The following is a 7,998-nucleotide window of genomic DNA, read 5'->3' as shown; positions in this document are numbered from 1 at the left end:
TTTTCAACATTACATAAAAGATAAAACACATGCTCTAAGTAAGTTGGCAATGATGGGGGAGAATGGTCGATTATTTTTATATATTTAACTTTAGAGGTATTACCCTATTATAAAGTCACCTAAATAAAAACTCTTTATTCTTTCAAGAATAAAAATAAATCTATAGCATGCTTTCTTGTTTCATAAATTAAGGTGTGGTTTGAAAAATAAAACTCTAAGAAAAAAGTGTGCACAGGATACTGGATTATCTTTCAACTCCTTAGAGGGAAAGAAAAAACATGTCAGTCAGTCAGTCAGTCAGGAAGATTGTCCTGAGGATATTTGCAAAGTCTGTCATAGATATGAATGGTTGGATCAGGGAAAATGCTTCTTTATTAACTTTTGTGTGAGATTGGCTATAATGTCATGGATTAACATTGTTCTATGTATATTAATTTTCAGAGAAATATATTCATTATTACAAAACAATACTTATTTATTATAGAACAAAGTAGAAAATTAATTTGTCTAAGAAAGCTACAATTTCTCCAATCAAATATTAACCTTTAATCCTCTGGTTATTTATTACATACCTTCCAGATAAACACACACGTAATTTTTGAGCCAAGATGGTATTGAGGATTATGCTATTTTGCCCTGATTTTAACTTGCTTTTTAATTAAATATTATTTTGCTAACACATTTCTTTTCAAGGAATATGTGATCATTATCATTCTCGATGGTTGCATTAGTATTTCAGTATATGGATATACCATAATCTGTTTACCCAGTTGACGCTGCTGACCATTACAGTCTCTTGTTAAGGAAACCTGAAATAAACTTCCCTATTCCTTGTCAAATTCTTTCTTTAGGATACATTCCTAAAGGTAGAATTTCAGGATTAATGGTATGCATTTTAAATGTTTTGATATACTCTCAATTTATTTTATCAGCTGAAAATTTCTGATACCTTTAAAGGACATTTTCAGGATCCTTCTTATTTGATCATTTTGCACTTCATAATATAAATAACTCTAATTTCACATGCCAATGTGTGTCTTGGGTGGCCATTAGAGGTCATCTAGGAAACTAAGTATCCCACCTGCAACTCAAATTTTTCAGTCAGGAGTTGACCTTTATGTAAATCAAAGAGAAAAATAATCTTGAGTTCATGCTTGCTAACTCTAATACCATTAAATATTAAAGTCAAATCTCTTTCTTCCACACCACCACCTGCTTTAAGAAAATGACTTCATATTTGTGGAAGACTCAACAGCATTTGATGCTATTTTCTTTGTGTTTGAGAAGTAGGCTGTGGCCTTTTGTTGGGCACGTGTTTCCTTTTCACAATCTTCCTTTGGTATATTTTGCTCTTTTATACTTACTTGAAATAGTTTATGTCAAATAGTGGATCTAAGAAATTTTGGAGTCAAAATGCCTGGTGTAAAGTATTTTGACCCTGTTTTATTAAAAGGGGCAAGTATTTTTACTACTGTATTCTTCCCACCCCTCTATTATGATGTAGGTTATGTATGGATGTGCCAGACTTTGTTTAGCAAATTTGTATTTTTTTGTTAATACATTTTCATCTTGATGGATGAGTCATCATTATTGTCATTCTTGAAGGCTTTGGTTTTACACTTCTTAACCATTAGCACTGGTCTAAGTACGTGAGAATTATTTCTTTCTATGCTCTACTATTCTCTACATAGGGTAAATAAGGCAGAAAAGATTTTAAAAAGCCCCAAAATACACATAGTACAAATTGAAAAAAAATTTGGTCTAAAAATGTTCTATGGTTACTTTGCTGATAAACTGGAGGGGACAAACACCATCTAAATATACGCATGTTCTGGGTAGGGATAGAAGTTTGTGTTGTGAACATTTAGCTAGCTACCCACACATCAAGGAAGTTGTCACACTGATCAGGTGAACCTCCTAATTTCTTCTGTCACCTGTTTTTATTTTATTATCTATATCTATCTCATAGTATATAACACATGCTGTGATATATAAGAGCAATTATATACAATTTCGTTATGGTTACATGTTTGTAACTCACATACGTGTATACCTTTTTTTAAATTAAAGGCTCATCACAGTTTGTGGCAAGCTAAGCTCTTCACCCTCTTTCAGTATATCGTGTTGAAGGAATTCCTTGATAATCTTTTAAAATTTGAAGTCCTGTTAAAACACACACAATAAAATCTCATGATGGAAGCATTCAACTTCTCACTTCCTAATTCATATTCCATTCTACTCCCATCCAATTTTTAAAAACCACAGAGTATCACCTGGCAATAATCTCTTGGAAGTTCTGTCATCATGGAAAAATGCCCTCGGTTTGGGTGGAGGCAGTGATAAAAAGGACATTCAGTTTCAGGGTGCCCAGATAACTGTCTAGCTAAATTAGCTGCTCATTGAAAACCGCTCCTTGTATAATCTCATTTTCTCACCTATGCTTTTGTGCTGACAATGTCACAAATACTATGAGTGTTCTTCAAGGTTCTCAAACTTTTTGTTCTTAGGATCCCTTTAGACTCTTAAAAATTGAGGCCCCAATGCACTTTTGTCTATGTGTTATGTCTAGAGATTTTTTTGTATATTCAAACTTAAAACTGAAGAAATTTTTGAAAGATGTATTGATTATTTAAAAATAACAAACTCTTTACATGGTAACAGAAATAACATTTTAATGAAGACTAATCTTATTTTCTAAAACTAAAAATAAAGAACTTAAGCAAGAAGTCTGGCATTGCTTTATATTTTTGCAAGTTTCTCTAATGTCTGGCTTAATAGAAGACAGCTGGATTCTTCTATCTGCTTCTGCATTCAATCTGTTGTGACATCACAGGTCATATAGCCTCTGGAAAACTTCACTGTATGCTCATGAGAGAATGAGAATAAAAAGGTAAATAATGTTTTCGTATTATTATGAAAATAGTTTTGACCTCACGGTCTCCCTGCAAAGGTCTTGAGGACCCCCAGGAGTTCTCAGATCACACTTTGTGAAACACCGTGCTAGATTATAAAAATATGGGTGCCCTTGTACATCTTTATTGCAGAATAAAAACATTTATGGGAACTACTATTGCAGAGTGGTATTGGAGTGTTACAGGCTAGATTTAAAGAGCAGCTCTGCCGTTGAGTTGCTTTGTTATCTTGGGAGCATTAAACTTCAAAACCTCAGTTTTCTCTCGTGACACACAAGTATAATAATGTTTACCTCAGGGGATTATTTTTAAGGATTGGCATTCCTAGTTACAATCTCTTGCAGTTTTAGTTATTATAAAGTTATTACTGAGAACCTGGTGGACTCCAGGTGGATTGACAAAGACCATTTTCTGGTCTTGCAAAGTGGAGAACCCGGCTCTGTATTGTGTATTGTGGTAAAATCAGAAAACAAATGGCGAAAAGATGTGATATCTGTATATAAGATTAGTGCTGCTGCCAATAGTATTATCCCTGTGTTTGAGTGAAGACACTGACGTCCCCAGAGGTCAGGTCGCTTGGGCAAGGCCAATGCCAACAGAAGTGGAATGGAAATCTGTGAGTTCACCGGTAGAGTCCACATCCCTAACCAGTACATCCACAGCCTCTCTGGGTAGTATTTTGATTGTCATACTCCAAATTAGTCAAATCTGGAGTCTGATTCTTCTGATATTCTGAGTGCGTCTTACATGATGGAAAAGTTATTACAATTTACACCCATCGTTAAGTTAATCATGGGACCATTGCTATAAAATAACAGGTGCCTAATGTGAATTTCTTCTTGTACTCAGTGCTTCATGCAGTTATGGATATTACCGTATTCACGCTAGGTATCATTGCTTTTCTCTGCATCTTGTTTGACTTTGTCAGAATTTCATGTTACTCATTGTGTAGATGTCTTATGATGTTCATTCTATAGAGCTTCTCACCCTTGACTGTGTAAGGAATAATTTTCAGCATGATTACTATCCAACTGAAATGTGTTTTTAAAACTTTCCAAGAAAGAGAACTTTATTACTTTAAATAAAGAGCACTCTCATTTGTTGGATTTCATGAATGAAACATTTCAAACATTTTCTCTTCACTCAATTTAATTAGTCTTTAACTGTACTAGACCATCCAATGTATCAGTGATGTCATTCTTCAAAGCAATTGAAATTAGAGTAATAAGTTTGAGTAGGTTTTCTCCAACACATATTTGATACAAAAATTATGTTCTCATATTTATGTAATAATTATATAGCTGATTCAGATCTCAATGTCAGAGGATAAGATTAATCTTTTCTGATGAGTGTCCTTTCTTTCATCAGTGAAGGAACTTCTGTATAAAGCTGGGCTGCTAATATTCATTGTTTTTCTTGGATAAAACTATGTGGCACAATTTAGGTGATATGTGCAATTTAATTTGTGTTAATAAGGGTCAGCACTGCCATCTGGACTATAAAATAAGGCTGCCTCTTGAGGAAAGAAATGATCTAATTTCTAAACTCATTATAAGAGTTTCCTTTTAACAACATTTATTTAATTATGATACTGAAGGGAAATTTCATTCTCTGCGAGTCACATTAAAAAAATACTTCATAATGTTGGCCCCACTGCTATGAAGTCACATGGTTTCAGCAGTTTGAAGAAAGCTCTGAATGAAGTGTGAGAAGCTAGAGATTGATCTTAGTTCCTGTGTTTGTGGCTCCTATTTCTCTAAAAATTTCTGGCTCTCTTTGCCACCCCATCTCCTGTAAGCATTTTGTTTTTAATCTCTTTTTAACCCTTAACTGTGTAAGTCTTGCCTCTCCAGGGTTTCTCAGAGATCAAAGGCATCAATATCTTTCTTCCTCTATACTAATTCTCTCTCAAGCAGACACCCCCCTACCAGGCTGAGTTTATCAGGCTTCCAGATCATTTGTTGTGTGTTTCCATTTCCCTCTTCTGCACCCTTTCCTGCCCTACTCCCAGGGCATCTCTATCTATGCTAGCTATAAAGAAGAAGATTCCTCTTGTGTCAGATTAAGTTAAAACCCAATTTAATAAGGTAGTTGTTTTTTAAAAAATATTGCAGCTGGAGGTACAATTCATTGTTGTTTGAAACAATAATCCTCCTGATGGCTCCCAAATTAATCAGGTGACATAAAATTTTTTGTTTCAGCTCTCATAACTTGGTAGAATGATTATATATCATTTTCATACTTCTGGGGATTGTTAAACCAAACGTGTTTTTAAATAATTTCAGACATAAGTGATTTTGAATAGAGTAGATCTAAATATTCAGTTTAGAGACACATTGGAAAAACTCCCTCTGATGGTTTGGCTTACATATTGGTGATTGGTTTTAATTCTAATTAATTATTTTAGCCCCAGACTAGATAATAAGGAAGAAAACACAAATTGTAGTAGACAAGAGACAGTGGGGGATTAACAGCATTGTTGGTGTCTTGCAAGGATTGCTCAATTTACACCTGGAAAAATGACTAAGATTTTAAAGATCTGTTTTCCCAGGGATAGCAAGAAGAGCTGCTTTTAAAAGAGCCACATTGAAGGCAGGGATTTTAGGATTTCTCCATTGAAATCCCAGGGGGGATAAAGGGCCCTAAGCACAGTTCTCTAAAAGCTGTAGTGCAGTTACAAAAATCGTGTTTAACACAGAATCCCATGTATGAGGTTCAATGTCTTTAGTGATTACAATTTCAAACTGTTTATACTGTCAGATGAATACATTTTACCATAAGGTGGTATACCACATTTTTCTTTTAGGTTCCCCTTGAACTTGCCCTGATAGCAAAGGTCTATAATAGGAAGGAAATCAGAATCGTCACATAAAGACTGAATGGCTCAAGAAGCAATTGTAGTCAGTGTACTTCCGGATTCATAAACTCTTTTGAGATACAAGGATGTTCCAAGGGGTCCTCTCCTCATCTCCAGTCCAGATTTGTATTGAGAGGATCCTTGAAGGAAACGCTGACTCTTTTTATGGAGGCAGACAGGGGGAATATCTATTGTTTGGTCATCAGGTAATCCACTCTTTCAATCAGCAGCCAGCTAGTGAGCATCCCCTGTCTGCCAGGCATTCTCCTAGTGCTGGAAGATAAAGTAATGCATGACAAACACTATCACCCTCTTCTTTTGGCTTAGTTGAGGTGAATGGCTGCATGATGGAAGAAAGACAATACATTGAAGTAATTTCAACAAGCAGTAAAGGTAGTTTTGAAAGTAAAACAGAGCAACAGGATAGAGATTGACTGAGGAGACTACTTTATTGAGATTTCAGGGAAGGTCTTTTCCTGAGAAGATGATTTTTGATGTAAGACTGGCCTGGAGATAGAATTGAACCTGCATGGATGTGGGGCTTGATTCCAAGCAGAGACAGCAGCATGAGCAAAGGCTCTGTGGCAACAGACAGCTGTGTTTAAAAACAGGCAGTATGGTTGTAGTGCAGGGAGTGAGACTGAATATTGTAGGAGCTGAAGTCACAGAAGAGGGCAGGCCATGTAGAGCCTTGTAGACCATGCTAAGGATTTTATTTTATTCCAAGTAATTGGGGGGGGGGGGGTTAAGCAGGAGACTAATATAATACGATGTATATTTTCTTTAAAAAAATGATTACCCCATCTGCTCTGAGGATTATGGATTGTAGAAAAGACACTGTATTGGCAATTTAATATATTATTTTTAATCTTCATTATGTACTGATGTAGGAGATATTACTATGGTTTTCATATAAAAAATGAAAAAAAAACTTAGAGAGGAAACATGTGCCAATTCACACAGCTTGTAAGTCAGAGAGCCAGGACTTGCAATCCATTCTATTTCTCAAGTCCCTGCTCTTTTTCAAAGATGCACAGTTAAGGGCGCCTGGGTGGCTCAGTCAGGTAAGCATCTGACTTTGGCTCAGGTCATGATCTCCTGGTTCATGTGTTCAAACCCTGCGTCGGGCTTTGTGCTGACAGCTCAGACCCTGGAGCCTGCTTCTGTTCTGTGTCTCCCTCCCTGCTCCTCCTCTGCTTGTGCTGTCTCTCTCTCTCTCAAAAATAAAGAAACATTAAAAAATTAGCAAAAAAGATGCACAGTTAAGATAATAAAGTGAGAAACCACTGAGGAAAATGAATTTGCACAGTTGCTATGTCAGAAAAGTTTTCTAAGTAGAATTATTTTATTGTTGTGTAACATGCATTCGGAAGAAAAGGGCACCATCATCGGTTCACAGCTCAAGGAAGTGTGACAGAATGAACACACCTGTGTCTCCGTCACCTGCTCAGGAAGCTTCTTTGTCCCTCTTCACAGGTGCCAGCACTCCACAAAGGTAACCATTATTCTTATTTCTGGCACCAGAGATTGGTCTTGTCTGGCTTTAAACTTTACATATAGGGAATCATTCTTTGCTGTCGGGCCCTTTTGATCAACACTGTGTTCTCGATTTTCACCTGTGAGGTTGCATATGGCAGCAGTCTGTTCTTTGTTGAATATTATTCCGTTGTATGCATACAGCACAACTTATTCATCCCCCTATACGTGAACATTTGGGTTGTTTCCAGTTTCTGGCTTTTAACAATTTTGTTGCTATGAAAATTCTTGTAGATAGCTTTTGGTGAACATATATATGCGTCTTTGGGGGGATTATAATTAGGAGGAATTTTTCAGGGTTAAGGTGAAGATTCAGCTCTAGTCAAAGGAAAGATGGAGTAGTCTGTACCAGTTCACATGAATCTATTTCACACATCTCTGCTGAATCTGCTGTTCAGTGATGTCACATTAGTACTTAAAACTGGCCATCAGAGGAGTTATACACCATGGATATAGGCAAAGGCTACAAATCAGACCCCCTCACCCTCCCCTGAGAATCCGTTGTTAAACATTTACAGGCACATTACTGGCTTTTTTAGTTATTAGTTATAGTTTCCCAAGTTTGTTTGTTTGTTTCTTTCTTTCTTTCTTTCTTCTTTCTTTCTTTCTTCTTTTCTTTCTTTCTTTCTTTTCTTTTTTTTACCAGTTTACAAATTTATGCTAGCATCAACAATATGAGAGTTCATTTGGTCT

Source organism: Panthera onca, chromosome F1, assembly GCF_046562875.1.
Source record: "Panthera onca isolate mPanOnc1 chromosome F1, mPanOnc1 haplotype 2, whole genome shotgun sequence".
NCBI lineage: Eukaryota > Metazoa > Chordata > Mammalia > Carnivora > Felidae > Panthera > Panthera onca.
Note: the sequence above shows the minus strand (reverse complement) of the source record.